Source organism: Macrotis lagotis, chromosome X, assembly GCF_037893015.1.
Source record: "Macrotis lagotis isolate mMagLag1 chromosome X, bilby.v1.9.chrom.fasta, whole genome shotgun sequence".
Lineage (NCBI taxonomy): Eukaryota > Metazoa > Chordata > Mammalia > Peramelemorphia > Peramelidae > Macrotis > Macrotis lagotis.
This window is the reverse complement of record NC_133666.1, coordinates 154,675,566-154,691,738: the sequence shown is the minus strand read 5'-3', so window position 1 is coordinate 154,691,738 and position 16,173 is coordinate 154,675,566. Positions and strand designations below refer to the sequence as shown.

Below are 16,173 nucleotides of genomic sequence, written 5' to 3'. Positions count from 1 at the left end.
AGTAGTTTTGGGGTGCCATGAACTGTGCCCATATAAAATGTTGAATTTAATAAATGTTATATATTCTATTTGATTCACTGATCAGCTGATCCCTTTCTGTCTCCCTTTCCTTGGGCCTCCCTTTTCCCTAGGCACAACAATACCTGAAATTAGACTAATTAATAACCCTATAATGGCCTCTTAACTATTCAAGTGAAAGGAAGAGTCAATTGATGGGGCAAACTTCATTGTTATCTTATTTTAAGAAATGACCACAGCTGTCCCATCCCTCAGCAGCCACCACTATCAGTCATCGCCACTGAGGGAAGACCCTCCATCAGCTAAAAAGATTTTGACTCACTGACAATTCAAATTATGATTAGCATTTTTAAAATTAAGGTATGTACATTTTTTATAGTGCTATTGCAAGTTTAATGAGACTACAGCATAGTGTAACATAACTTTCATATGCTCTGGCAAATCAAAAAATTTGGTGTGAAATGCTTTAATGCCATACTTGCTTTGTAATGGTGATTTGGAACTTAACTTGCAATATCTTTGAAATATGCCTGTGTTTGAAGATTTGTTTTATAGAAGATCTAATAGGCAAAATAAGGAGCTATGGAGGTTGCAAGAGGCATATTTAGTTCTATGTAAGGAAAGATGTAATAATAATTAGAGGTATCCAAAAGAGGAATGAACTTATAGTTTCCTCCTGACTAGAGGTCTTCAAGTGAAGGCTGGTTGATCATTTGATGTTAATTGGATTCCTATACCAGATTGGTAAAGATGGCTTGTGAAGTCTCTTTTCAAGCATGATTAATCCCTGAGATTTCAGCTAAATTTGATGGGGTTTTTTTAATGGTTAGTGTTAATATAAAGTGTTAATATATTCACCATGGGTTAGATTTTTATGGTAGAATTTTTGATTTCTAAACCGAATTCATTATGTAATTTGTTAATAAGCATTTATTTATTTAGCACTATAAGTGCCAAAAATATAATAGTAATAGCAGAAGCAGAAAGACAGTCCTAGCTCAAAAGGAGTTTCCATTTTTAATGGGGGTAGATGACACATAAAAAGAAACTGAAAGTTGTAGCAGGGAACATGTTGGAGAATATGTGGAGGCTCAGGATGACAGCCCCCTATGGGTTTTTGGAGGATCCAGCCAAACATAGAAAGAGGCTACAGGGTAGCTATTTCCCTCATGAGAAGCCCAGGGCATGGTGAATTTGTTGAAGAGGTTTACTATGGTGTGCTTGATAGAGAAAGTGTGGAGATTCATGCCATGAAGATTAGAGAGAAAGAATTGGTTTGCCCATCCATTTAAATTTCTATTTACATATGTCTTTATGTAATAAATGCTTAATTCATATAAATCTTGAGTAAACAACTGTTGATGTTAATATTAAGACCTCTGTCCTTTTAAATTTACTTTTGTGAAGATTATTTTACCATAAATTTTTTTGTTTTATTATCTTTTGTTTCAGTAGGACAGGTTCTTATAGTTCTTAAAGAAAGGTCTACCTTACATGTTGCCATATCTTTTTCCTTTATTCCTCTAGGCAAGTTATACATTAATAGAAGAAACTTTTATACTATTAAAAGTGATTTGTTTCTTGGCCTACCAATTTGAATTAATTATAGCCTTCATGGGCTGCAGGACTCTTTATTTTTAATTTGTTTAATAAACAAGGATTATCCTTCAGAATTCTTGGATTACCTGTTTTAATGATTATTGAATTCTTTTGTTCTAACAGCATACATAAATATATGATATATATGATATATATGACATATGTGTGTATGTATATATATATATATACACATATATATACATATATATATCTTGGTATAACAGTTGTGTTGGAAGAATATTCAAGTATTTATCTAGTAGTTAAAGAAGTTTCTAGTTGAAGACTCCCATTTAATTACAGTGGGTCTAATTTTTAAAAATTCAATTCTGCACTTCAAATCACCTCAGCATCCTTTATCCTTTCCCTCTTCTAGTTGTGGGGGGAAAAGTGGTCTTTCCTCATTTCCAGCGCAAACCTCTCTCGTTATTTGTGCTTTTGAACTCATGCCCTCTGTTCTCATCAAGCAGCTTGTCCCTTTCTGTCCCTAATTTTTGCCCTATTTATCCCTATTAGCTAAGAACATTTATCAGATTTTTTTATCATCAAAAACTCTTTACTTGAACCTACCAACCCCTCTAGCTATCATCATCTCTCTTTTCTCTTATACAGTCTTTTGAAAAAAAAGTTTTATCTACATTATATTTATTACCTCATCCTCATTTTTCAATTAGGCTTAAAGATTGAGAGCTGTAAGAGTCTTTAGAGGTAATTGAATTTAATTCTCTTTTCTTTCAGAATGTGCAAATTTAGACCCAGAGGTTAATTGACTTGCTCAGAATCACACAGGCAAGTGACAGAGCTTGATTTGATTCTTGGGGTCACTTCTCTCCAAATTCTATGCTTTTTCTAGATAACACATTACTTCCTAAGCTAGATTCCTTATAAGTCTGACTATTTCTCCCCACTACTGTTAGACAACTTCTCTCAGCAAGGTCACTAGTAATCTCTTTATCGATAAATCCTATTGACTTTTTTTTTTAAAGTCCTCTTCATTCCTAACCTCTTTTGTAGAATTTGATACTATTGGTTACACCTTCAGACTGAATAGTCTCTCTCTTCTGGATTTTTGTGTTTCTACTTTTTAGTGGTTCTAAGACCTTTTAGTCTTTTTTTTGAAGGTCTACTTAGACCCTGCCCCATATTGGTAGGCATATTCCACAGCTATCCCCTGTGCTTTTTCTCTCTATACACTTTGGATTTGATTGACTTCCATGAATTCAATTCTCTTATCAACCACATTGCCCAGGCTACTCTTCCTCTCTTCCCAGAATGCTATCCATTATTAAAAAGGACTAAAAGAGACTAAAAAATATTTTAGCAATCCTAATTAATATATCAACATGACATATGTAGTGTTATATGCTTTTTGAATCCCTACTTATGCAAAAAAGAAAAAAGATTCATTCTCAACATTCATTTTTATAAAGTTTCTCCTTCCCACCCTTCCCTCCCCTCAATTTAGGGATAATAAGTAATCTTATAGAGATTATACATACACAGTCAATTATGTGACATGTTTCCATATTTTAATTTTTAATATTTATTTTCCCAGATCTTTACAAAATCCTTTATGTAAAGGGAAGTTCATTCTCTTTGGTACTAAACTTGGCTGTATTCTAAGAATTGTTCAGGGTAACTTGTTTCCCCCTTTGGTTCTTTTTATTTATAACAATTATCATTGTTCATGCAGATTTCCAAATCTTCAAATCCAGGCTTTATTTCTCTCTAGTTGGTTTCTTGATATCTTAAGCTAGATGTTCTTTAGGTATCTCAAATTCAAAATATCCCAAACTATATTCATTTCGTCCTCAAATCTACTGCTGTTCATAATTTAACTACCTCTCTGTCATCATCATTCTTCATTCACCTAGGTTTGGAACCTCAGGCTTGTCCCCAACTCCTGATTCTTCAGTTCTTCCACCCCTACCCCCATATCTTCTTAACATCTCTTGAATCTTTCCCCTTTCTTCTACTCACCATAAAACCATAATTAAGGTTAAAAAATTATCTCTATCCTTCACTGTTTTAATAGCCTTTTAATTTAAGTTTAATTTGGTCTCCATTTCAGTGAGTCTTTGGTTAGAAAGATGAAACTTTGTTTCTCTACAGGCTTGCACTCTATCTACTGTACCACCGAGCTGTGTTGGCATCAGGAAGATCTGAAGGCAGCCTGGCCTCAAACTCTTTCAAGCCCATTGACCTTGGGTAAGTCACTTAACCTCTGTCTCAAGTTCCTCATCTGTTAAAAACCTACTTCCCAAGATTGTGGGGATCAAATTGGATATTTATAAAGTGCTTAGCATTATGTCTGACACATAGAGGATGTTATATAAATACTGGTTGTTTCATTATTGTTAGTGAGATAAATTGCAACTTACAAGATAGTTAACATAATATAATCATATATAAACTTAATTTCAGTGTTGGACATTTTTATTTGAACAAAGTGTTTTTTTTTTTAATATTTGACTCAGCACCAGTCTTATCCAGTTGTGCCTTAAATTTTTTTTTTCTGTAACTTGATTTAAAACAAAACATAAAATGAAAATACCTGCTCACACATATGTGGCAGAAAATTGTGAGGGAATTTTGCAAGCTTTCTTGCTGAGATAGGGGAATTTCATTTAATTTTTAGCCATTACCAGTTGGCTAAAATAAATATAATTAGTTGCAATGTGAAATATTCACTTTTCTATTGACTAATGACAGGTTTTATATTAAGTGATGAATGCACTTAAAGGACAGTTGCACATAGTGCTTCACTTTTAACAATGTTTATATGCATTTTGTAAGAAAAAGATCTGTTGAGTGTGATCTTCTCCTCTACCACTGACACACTGGCTGCACTCTGACAGAAACTACTGTATGACTGACAAGAGTTACTAAACAGCTCATTTGGAAATTTGCGAAATAGAAGAATAGTTATATAAGTGGAGAATAAGTTTAAATAGGAAAGTAGTCTTAAAACTTCAATGAGACAGACAACTTAATATTTATTTCTGCATAATGGTTGTGATGGTCCACAATGGTTTTGAGATGCCTGATAAAGTACATGCTCAGTGAGCTTGGTTTTCAAACAGTCTTTCAGTGAGCTTGGTTTTCAGACAGTCTCAAATTTATCCTGCTGGAATGAAAACTTCTTTAACATCTTTATCACATAATTACACAGTGGTTGTGAGGGACTGTTACTGGAGAATAGAGAGAAGCAAGGGAACTACTCTGTTGTAGAGTATAGAACAATAATAGGGATATTCACTTTCATTTAGATTTGGAGAAAATTTGAAAAAAAATACCTAGTTTTGGGGAAAAATGAGTTGAAAACCTCTAAGAATTTATTGCTAAGCATCGCTTGGATGTAATCTCTGCCTGACTATCAAAATTGTTGTGCATGAACATGACAATTTAGAATTGCTGCAGAAACAAACATGTTTCAGATATATGGATGTTTGTTAGGATACTGGAAAACATTTTTATAAAATAAAATTTTCATTATTTACTGATTTTAAGGTATGTTAAAGAATTTTTAGCATTGACTTCTTGTACCATCATCTTCTTCCTTCAGGTTTGTTGAGCCATCTCTGCTAGACACTTACAGATCAAGAGGAAGGGAGGGTAGAATGAGGGAAGGACAGAACATGTATATAAAAATATATACAGAATAGCTGGGAGAATCGAGAAAGATACTCATGTAGAAGATGATGGTACTAGACTTTGATACTGGGATTCTTGGATTTAGAGTTGGAGATGAAAGATGTATTCTAGGCATGGTAGTGATGAGAATAGCATATGGAAAGGTAGAGGCAGCAGAATGGAGCATATGTAAACAGGGAAACAGCTAATATAGTTTGGATGGAGCTTAGGGTACAAAGGGGAGATATGAAATCCGTTGGTAAGGATGGTGTGGCTACTTGGTACTACTGCAGATTTTAAACCTTAATAATAATTTCCCATGAGTTGCTGAGGCCAAGGGAAAAAAAAGTTAAATCATTTGATAGCCATCCTTTTTTGCTGTTGGGTTTCTCAGTATTTTCAAAAAAGTAGGAAGATCTGACTTTGAGCTACATAGTATTGGAAAAGTAATTTAACCTGAGTCTCAGTTTTTCATCTATAAAATTAGATTTGGCACATTTTCAGGATTGTTGTGAGGATCACTAATAATGGATGTGAAAGTGTGTAATGCTTATAAATCATATCTGAGTTGCTGTTAACTAATGCTGTCAGAAGTCATTCAAGATAAAACATCAGTCAAAATATATAAGTAGTGAAAAGATAAAATGTTTCCTGATTTGATAAGAAAGGAAGATTGTATTGGACAAACTACTTGACAGGGACAAAGTTCCACAAACTGTAGGTACAGAATACTTGTGTTGTTACTGTTCATCCTTTCTACTTAAAGAGAATGATGTCAGGAGAGTGATGTCTTGCCTTGCGAGGGTGAACTGGATTTAAGTGAGAGGAACCTGCAAAGTCACCACCTGATTCTCTCTTCCAGATTTATTCAAATCCAGTGGCAAGTTATTGATCATAATGTGTCTGTGATGGCTTGAATGTAGTGGGAGAACCTGACCTTTTTAATCTTACGTCTTTCCCAGTTTCAGTTTGTCTGTGATTAAAGGCTAGGCAAGAATTGAAGCAAAAGATGGCCTACTTTGCCTTCACAAAAGAATCTGGATGAGAGGGGAAGAGCGTTTCTGGCCCAAACTGATATAATTGCTATTTACATTTGCTCTGAGCCATCAGAACCCAAACAATGAGTGAGTGAGGCTTGGATTGAGACCTATTATTGGCCAACCAGTGAGAGCCAGAGCAATTTGGGTTTAAAGGCTTAGTCAGGTAGCTCCCATTTGAATCCCAAAGAACTTTGTCAAAACCTGTTTTTTTTTTCAGAGCTTTATTTCAAGAAATCATAAATGAAACTACATGAGATAAAAGTTAATTGTCCCAGATCTTTGGAAGGAGGAAAAAGCAATGAGAATACATAAGGAGGGGAAAATCTAGCCCCCAAATTCTTAAGATATCTTGTAAAGTATAAGCAGCCAAAATTTATATTCCTTTGAACATTAGCACTTTACATGTAAGGTATGACTTGTCATGTGGAGAGAGAAAGAAGAGGAGAGGAGGGGCAGGGAGGAGAAAAATAGCATCATTGTCCAACTAGAATAGGCCACAGTTTGGGTCCCCAGGGGCAGCTACAGATACTATTCACAAATTGTTTTCCCACATTTAATTACCATTAACCTAAGAATTACATTTTTAAATCACATTTATAGACTATTCTTTATCTTTATTTCTAACTCCTTCACATTCTGTCCTCTGTCTCCTGCCATTCCCCAGAGTTGTAACATCAGGAATGTGTGAACTACTTGAGACAATAAGGGTTAAATATTGTGATAACAGTGGGTCCTGCATGTCTACTTGTATTGATGTTAGCATGACTTAGAAGTCTAACTTTTTAATCATAACAAATTGAGTTGATTTTTCTACCTTTAATTTCTCTTTTCAATATGTGCTCTCAGTGGATTTCATGCCATCTCCATCGTTTTTCATGTTTCATTGGTTGTTATTTGTAAGGATTGATATTACTCCTAGGAAATGCTTTTAGAAAGCTCATTTCAAAGACTGTTAGGTGTGGGGAAGTTAAACATTTCTAGAATCATCCAAACTCAAAATGAGAATCATTTTACAGATGAGAAAACTGAGGCAAATAGGGTTAAGGGACTTGCCCGGGGACACACAACTAATAAGTATTTGAACTCAGGTCCTCCTGACTACAGGACCAGCAATCTGCCCACTGCACAATGTAGCTGCCCAACAAAAGGACATTTTGTATTTTAAAATTTCTTAAAAGATATAAAAAAATTTTAAGGTTTATTATAATGTATTTAACTTTGTTTCCTTTAATTCACATACCACTGTATGTGATCAATCTTAAATTTTGAGCCATTTGTGTCACCTTCCTTTATTTTTCTCTCCTTTTCTTTTTTATCATAGAAAAGAACATTGAGATATTGTTACAATTCTGCCAGTAATTAATTTTGTACATGTCAATTGACCTAACCTCTCAGGACTTCAATTTTCTTGTTTTTAATAAGTAATTTTAAGAGCTCTTTAAGGTTTGCAAAATGCTTTGACTCCTTTTATTATATCAATTATATGACAATAATTAGTACTATTTTTATCCCCATTTTATAGATGAGGAAACTGAGGCAAATAGGTTAAGTGATTTGCTTATAACTAATAAGTATCTAATGCTGGATTTGACCTCAGGCATTCCTGACTTGAAGTCCAGCAGCTTTTTTCAAATACAGGTACTTCGTTAAACTCAGATTAATTGCTAAATAGATTAGGATTATTTTAGGCAGGATGTCTGATTTAAATAATAATATTAATATATGATTTCCATGTCTTTCATTTTAAATTTCCTGAATTTAGGGAAGGAAGGAGCCAGGATCATACATTTTTTTAAAATTCACAAGATATACTTAGTGTGAAACATCCCCATCTTGTGGGCTTTTAGGATATGACCACTGAAGAACAAATCAATATATTCTTTTTGTAATTTGATCCCCAAGTTGTTAATTCTCTCTTACCTGCACTATCCTTTTTATTCATATGATCCCAGGTGTCAAGCTCATGCTAAGTGCTATGATTCTAGTGGGAAAGAAAAACCTTGAGAAAATCCCCCTTGCACTCAGAAAATGGTTATTTATGGATTTAAGAATGATCACATTCCTGATTGAACAGTAGTAAAGAAACAACACCTTTAATAATTATTCATTTTCTCTCTTCACACTTTAAAAAATGGTTATACATAGAATAAAATGATTTCATAATTCCTCTAAAGTGTATTTCAGTGAAAAATAACCTCATATTATTCTCTTTCATTACTCTTTTGTTTCAGACAAGTTATTTCTAAATTGAAGAAAATTAAGCTGCCAATGAGTTTGGCTCAGAAATAAGATAAGTTTATTGTATATTAAGCATAATCTGTTTTATGGTATATTTATTAAACTTTCATATAAATACATAGAGTTAGAGCTGGAAGGAACCTCAGATGTCCAGTGCAATCCTTTTATGGAAAAGGAAACAAAAAGCTTGGTAGCTTGAATTATAGTAAATGGTGCAGAACCAGTTTGAACCCAAATCTAATGACTCTTGATGTAATCTCTTTTCATTATTACATGCTAACTGTTTACTTTGCAATAAAGATAAAATTTGTCATGTTAGGTAAGGAGATCATGTACACTAATATAATCTCTTCATACTTAGTAGCTGGTCTACTCAGCCTGTTTCTTATGTGTAAATGGTAATGCCTACCTCACAGGTTTATGAAGACCAAATGAGAAGATATATAAAACTTTTTGTGAACCTTGAAGCACTATAGAAATGTTTATTACTATTATTACTACAAACCACCACTACCACTAACTACTACTTGGGGTTTTTCTGTTGGCATTTTAAGAATGATTTTCTTTTAAAAGGCTTGTAAAGATGTGGGATCTTGAGCAGATTTTTTCCCCCAAGAAACATATCTCTGATTTTATAATTGAAACTAATTGGAGATCTAGATTCTGTATAGAGCAATTCATGTGTTTCTACTTTGCCTGTGGTTAAATAGGGTGAATAATTTCTTTATATCTGAGTTTCAGAATTCAAATTTCAGCATTATTATGTCCAAGAGCTGTGTAGTTCACTTTTGAATTTTTCCTCTCTTAACTTCCAGCAGGTAATTCCCTGGGATTACTAAATTTGGTTAGGTTGATTGAAAAATTACAAAGAAAGTCTTGGGATTTGACCTCTTGAGCAGAAGGGAGGAGAACAGAAATTATTCAAAATTTACTTAGTTCATATGATCAGAAGTTTTGAATTTTGTTAAGGACTTCTCAGGACAGAATTAATTCAGAAGAAGAATAACACCTTGTTTGTACATAGTTCTTTGAATGCTCTTATAATCCATTTGATTGACTTGCTCATTTTTTTGTTTGTTTTTGCAAGGGGTTAAGTGACTTGCCCAAAGTCAAATAGCTGGGTAATTATTGAGTGTCTGAGGTCCAATTTGAACTCAGGCCCTCTTAAACTCCAGGGTCAGCACCACTTAACTGCTCCTGATTGAACTTCTTGAGAATTAGTATATTGCCTAGGACATAATAGGAGCTTAAATGCTTATTGATTTAATAGACACAATCATCATCATCATCTTGCCTAAAGCTCTTAAGTGACTAACCTTTGGTCACACACCAGGTGTGTATCAGAGGCAAGACTTTGAGTTGTGATTCAGAAGGCTAGGCCTACAATTCCTTTACATCAGGACTGTCCAAAATGTACAATGCGATTTTATGTGGCCCCCTGTGAGTTTACTGAATGCATTAGTAAACCAAACCTTAACCCAGAGCTCTCACTAAAATGGCAAATCAAAATATATTGTCTATTGGTTCAATAAAACTTATAAAAGTAAGGTTTGACAACCCTTTTCTCCATCACTACTGATTGACAGTGCTTACTTGCCAGGAATGATGATCAATAAATAGTTATTTATCTCTTTCTATGTGCCAGGCAGTGTGCTAAATGCTGTAGATACAAAAAGAACATAATGCTCTTGTCCTCAGGGGAGTTTACAGTCTGATAGTAAAGATTACATACAAACAAATAAATATGAAATAATTCAAGAAGGAAGGCAGTAGAATTAAGAGGGTTGGGAATGGCTTCCAGTAGAGGGTGGAATTTTAGTTTGGATTTGAAGGGAAGCCTGTGAATGGACATGAGGGTAGACATTTCTTGAATCACTGCAAGAGGAAAAAAGCTGGAGCCAAAAAATGGAGGGTCTTTTTTGTGGAACAATCCAAAGGCCACACTTACAGGATTGAAAACCATGTGTGTGTTGGGAAGTATGTTGTAAGAAGATGGAAAGGTCAAAGATGGGAGGGGCTTGATTATGAAAGAACTTTGAAGGACAAACAGGAGTTTCAGTTTGGCCCTAAAAGAAAAAAAGGGAGTACTGGAATTTGAGTAGGGGGTCTGACATGATTAGACCTATGCTTTAGGAAAATTGCCTTGGTGGCCTAATGAATGATGGTTTGGAGTAGAGAGAGAGAAACTTGAGGCAGGTAAATCCATCATCAGGCTATTAACAGTAGTCTGAGTGTGAGGTGATGAAGGCGATATTAAGAGAGCATTTTAAAGGTGAAATTGATTGGCTGTGGCAATAAATTGGATGCATGGGGCAGTGTGAGATGTTGTGGATGATACCTACATTGGGGGCCTGGGAGATTGGGAAGTGGAGTGGTGGTGTTGCAAGCATAGTTCAGTTTCGGACCTATTCACTTTAAGGCATCTACTAAATGTGTTCAGTTTGAGAAGTCTGAAAGACTTGTGTAAGATCAATAGAGAAGTTAGGGGAGAATAGGTCATTTTTGAGAATCACTTTTTTAGAGATGAAATTAAACCCACAAGGTCCAAGAAGATCAAGCACACAACTACGTGGCCTAGAAAATGGAAAGTGTTGTGATTGAGGTGGATAATGGACAATTCTTGCTAATCAGGAGCCCAGGGTCCCCAACTAGACAGAATACTGGGCAGTAGGCCAGTACCTAGATAGGGAGATCATACTGCTTGCAGGTGGTAAGAAATTTGAGTGGTGAATCTGATTGAGCTAGATGAGGAAATAACACTCAATAATCAAGAGGCTGGATGAACAAGTGTCAAGTGCAAAGCACCAGCTTGAGGAGGGAGGAGGTGTGGCATGAAATAGTCAGAGAGCCATTTTTCTTTTATTTATTAAATTTTATTTTCCTTTTTTCTTTCAGTTATTAAGTATTTAATAATCTAGACACTATGCTAAGGAATACAGAAAAAGGTAAAAACATGGCCAGTCCTTCCCTCAATAACTTCACATTCTAATACTCATTATCTGGAAGTTAACTATTTTTAATGATTATTTTAAAAATAGTTTATTTCTCATTTCATTTTTTAAAAAAATCTTATTAGATTTTTTTCAGAATTTCTATTTTTGTGTTTAGTTGCAATCTTTTAATTAGTTTTTTTTTTACTTTTTAAAAGTCGCATCCTTGGTTAAAGTTTTTAAAGATCTACATTTTAAAATTTTATTATGGTATCTCCTTGTCAATTTTTTTTTTAGAGAAAAGTAGGTTGCTATGATTTTTTTTTACTCACCGATTTTTAGTTTTTCATTTCCATTTAAGCTTGAAGCCATATCATCTTAACTTCTTTCCTTGTTGCTATAGCTTGCATTTCTAAATCTATATCAAATAATAGTGATGACATCACAGTGGACATTCTTGCTTTATCCCTGATCTTATTGGAAAGGTTTTTTTCTTTATTACAATAATACTATTTTTTTTTGTATGTGAGGCACTGGAGCTAAGTGACTTGCCCAAGGTCACACAGCTAGTAAGTATCAAGTGGCTGAGATTGAATTCTCGTCTTCCTGACTCCAGGGCTGGTGCTATATCCACTGTGCCACCTAGCTGCCCCACAATAATAATATTTTTAAAAATTACTCAGTGCATTGTGGTTTCATGTTCTCAAATTTCACAAGGTACTTTGTCTCATCAGGCGTTGGATGATTTTCTTTTGTTTTGCAATATTTGTTCATAAATGTTTAAACTGATTTTCTAGATCTGGAGGCCATAATTCTTTCTGTTGTTACTATCCCCCCCCCCTCAATTTATCTGTTTATGTTCAAAGACTGAAATTTCTTCTTTCTGGAATCTTTGTTACTATTAGGGTTCACCTCCCTCCAATTGTAGTATCCTTAGTGTCTGGATCTTAAAAGTGTCTCAGCCTCCTCCCACACTAAGTAAGTAAATGTTTTTCACAGTCTCTACCTGAATTGAATTTTGAGTAGTCAAAGCTGACCCTTAACTGGTTCTATGGACAGCTAGGTGGCACAGTGGATAGAGCAGCACTGGCCTTGGATTCAGGAGTTATGGGAGTTTGAATCCAACCTCAGACACTTACCACTTACTGTGTGACCTTCTCAAGTTACTTAACCCTGATTGCCTCACATTAAGGGCTATCTCCAGATGACTCTGGAGGAGAAAGTAAGGCTGGTGACTTAGCACAGCATCTCTTCACTCAAATCCAATTCACATGCTTGTCATGGCATTACTTTCCCTGATAGCGTGGTCTTCTTTGAAAATGAAGGACATGATTACTGATTCTGTGCCCTAATTTAGGCTTGGTGGAGTGCTGCATGTGTCTCATTTCTCCATGTTCACAGTGTCCCTGTCTCATGCCTTTTGTTTCTCAGTTCCCTGGTCTGGCACTGCTAATGCTGGCATTGGCAGTTCAGAGTTTTTGAAGTACTAGTGGATTCTGGATTATAGACCTTGGCAGGTTTTTGTTTCTGAAGAATTATGGCCATGCAAGTTGTCTTAAGACCTTCTACAAGTCTGGAAGTAGATTTTCCAGCTAGAGAGAAATGGACAGAGTATAGTTATAGTGGTAGTTTTTGATGTAAACCTGAGTCTTATCTTTGGATTTAAGCCTTGATAGAGTACATGGGGGGGGGGGGGGGAGGTGTTTATGGGAGACTGAATGAGCTCATGGTTAGTAACCTTCCCAGTTTCTGGGTTCACAGTTTTTGGTTTGTTTTTGCCTTCTTTTGGACTCTACATCATGAAAACAGTAAAGGTTGCTTTGTCTTTGGTGCAGGTTTGAGAGATTGTGGGAATCGGAGAAAATCTCTAGCCTGCCATAATCCTCCCAGTACCCAGAAAACCTCATTAATTCTAGCTCTTGATTTTAGATATATGTTCTTGAACATATTAAGGGATGGTCCATTTTATTTCTATACTTTTTAATGTTTTTCATATAAAAAATAGGAATTGTATTTTTCAAAAACATTTCCTATATTTTTGACATAATTATGATTTTTGTTTTTAAAATGTTGTATACTGTGTTTCTTATTCTTCCTGGTATAAATCTTCCTGGTATAAATCTAAACTGATAAAAATGTATAATCTTCTTTGTCAATATTTTATTCATTTTTTTTTGCTTGGGAATAGATTACTGCTCATTCTAGAATAGTTTTCATTCTCTGCTTTGCCTCTATTGTTTAGGTTATGAAGATCATAGTTGTTTCATAGAGCAATTTGGTAGTTTTTTTTGGTAAGCAATTTATGTTGTATTGGAATTAATTGTACTTTGAAATAAGTCCATCAGAGAAATTGCTTCAATATTTTTTTTATTTTTAGAATTTCTTCCCATTCATTTAATTTTGTTAGTATTTGATTTTTTACTTTGTTTTGTTGCTTTCCTATTCTATTATTAATTTTTTCTCTTTTTATTGCTGAAAGTTTTTAGAGATCTAAATTTGCTCCTAAATACTCTGGCTATCAAGGCAATTATTGCCTTGTCATTTTCTTTGAAATTGACGGTCGTCAATTTATTTTTTTAATTCACTAATTCTTTAGTGTTTAAATTGAAGGAGGAGAAGGAGGGAGGACAGGGAGAGAGTTTTAAGTGGATGTAAGTGAATACTGTGTGCTAAGTAGTGCTTGAAGATAAAAATAAAAACAAAAAGTTATATGTGGTCAGCAATGAATAATTTTAATATTTCTATTTTGGTCTTCCCTTTGTGTGAAACTGAATTTTTTTTAAGGCATCTATTCAAAAACCATAGCGGGAACAGTAATTACAAATCATTTCACCTCTACAACAGGGATACATTTTCTCAAAAAGAAACCAAAAGTCACGCAGAGTAAGAATAAGCAGGAATTCAGAGTACAAAGGAGTAAACCATGATATAGGGGATACACATGACTCAAGCAGCTTACCACTCTCCTTCAAGACCCTCTTGTGCTTTCTCCCTAACATCCTCACAAACTTTTCATTGAGCAGCTCTGCCAGGCATGGCTGTATGGGTTGATTCTACCAGTCCTGAGAGGAGCTAGGGAGGACTGGAGGAATTCAGTTTAAGCCCAAGAGGTTTATTTTTTGTTTTGATGACTTCTTCATAGTCAGCGAAGCCTCCTACCCTCTTTGAGGAAAAGTCTGTTTTGCTTCTAAAAGTTTTCCCTTTTATCCTTCAAGGTCTCAGTCTTTAATCCTACAGACTTTCAGATTTTACCTGTATCACTTTGCTTATAAATGTAGATTCCCTTTCTCTAATTGTATTGGAGGGGATGTGTAGGGAGGGGAGCTAAATAAAAAAAAATGGGACTTTCAATTTCTCTCTCTCTCTCTCTCTGTATTTAAAGATATTATTTGAGTTTTACAATTTTTCTCCCTACTCTTACTTCCTTCTCCCCACCCCCCACAGAAGGCAATTTGCCAGTCTTTGCATTGTTTCCATGGTATACATTGTTCCAGATTGAATGTGATGAGAGAGAAATCATATCCTTAAGGAAGAAACATAAAGTATAAGAGATAACAAGTTCAGACAATAATATATCAGTTTTTTTCTAAATTAAGGTTAATAGTCCTTGGTCTTTGTTCCAACTCCACAGTTCTTTCTCTGGATACAGATGGTATTCTCCATTGCAGAGAGCCCAGATTGTCCCTGATTGTTGCACTGATGGAATGAGCAAGTCCACCAAGGTTGATTTCCCCCCCCACCCCCCACCTTGCCCCTTGTTGCTGGTTAGGACATAACCTTTGTTTTTCTGGTTCTGCTTATCTCACTCAGCATTAGTTCATGCAAATCCCTCCAGGCTTCCCTGAATTCCCATCCTTCCTGGTTTCTAATAGAACAATAGTATTCCATGACATACATATACCACAGTTTGCTAAGCCATTTCGAAATTGAAGGACATTTACTTGATTTCCAATTCTTTGCCACTACAAACAGGGCTGCTATGAATATTTTTGTACAAGTGATGTTTTTACCCCTTTTCATCAGATTGAATTTTTTTAAAAAGAAGTTCATTAGTCCTTGACATAGATTCAGATTTAATTAAATTGTGATCCTGAGTCTAGCATCTTGTAGAATAATTTGTTTTTTCTTAGACTCCTTTGTATATAACTTATTTTAGTATTTTTTGAGATGAAAAACCTCAAGGGAAAATTATCTTATTCTAAAGCATAACTGTCATTCTGTTGCCAGTGAAAGGGATTGTTTCCTTAAATACTGTTTCTTTCCATAATTTTCAGTCTAATGATGAAGTTCACATGCTTAGATTTGAGACAGTTTTAACAGTCGTGTTTTTTGTTTTAGCTGAGAAACATAAAAAATAATTAATGATATATCTTCCTACTTTAATAGACAATCACATGGGCCTACTACTTCGGATATCAGTTACCACTGTACGATATGTGAAAATATCTTTAGTAGGTTTTAAAAATAAATTATTACTATTACCTTCTTACTGATGCCTTTGTTGAGCATAAAATAGTGGCATTTTCTTTTTTCTTTTTTTTTTTAAGTTTGAAGCCTGATCTCTTTTCCTAATTTATAAATTGAACACTTAACATTTACTATTGTTAAAAACTGATGTTCCTGGTTGTTTTTAATAGGGTAATTCAATTAAGATGTTTACTTAAGTTTAATTTTAGCAAATTTGAGATAGTTAAAATTCTGTTGCTCTATTTGCTATT

The 16,173-nt window shown here is 34.6% G+C and overlaps 1 protein-coding gene across 10 annotated transcripts in view; it reads left to right on the top strand.

The window, feature by feature from the left end:
• Nucleotides 1–16,173, top strand: part of SPIN1 (spindlin 1) — a 109,761-nt gene that overhangs the window by 20,673 nt on the left and 72,915 nt on the right. For 5 of the 10 annotated variants that reach the window (XM_074201548.1, XM_074201547.1, XM_074201542.1 and 2 more), the window contains exon 2: nucleotides 3,727–3,822. The exons of 4 other annotated variants lie outside the window; for them this stretch is intronic. The gene's annotated coding sequence lies outside the window, so the exon portion shown is untranslated. Of the gene's footprint in view, nucleotides 1–1,791; nucleotides 2,404–3,726; nucleotides 3,823–16,173 lie in introns of those variants that run through there. One more of the 10 variants, XM_074201546.1, reaches the window with a different exon arrangement.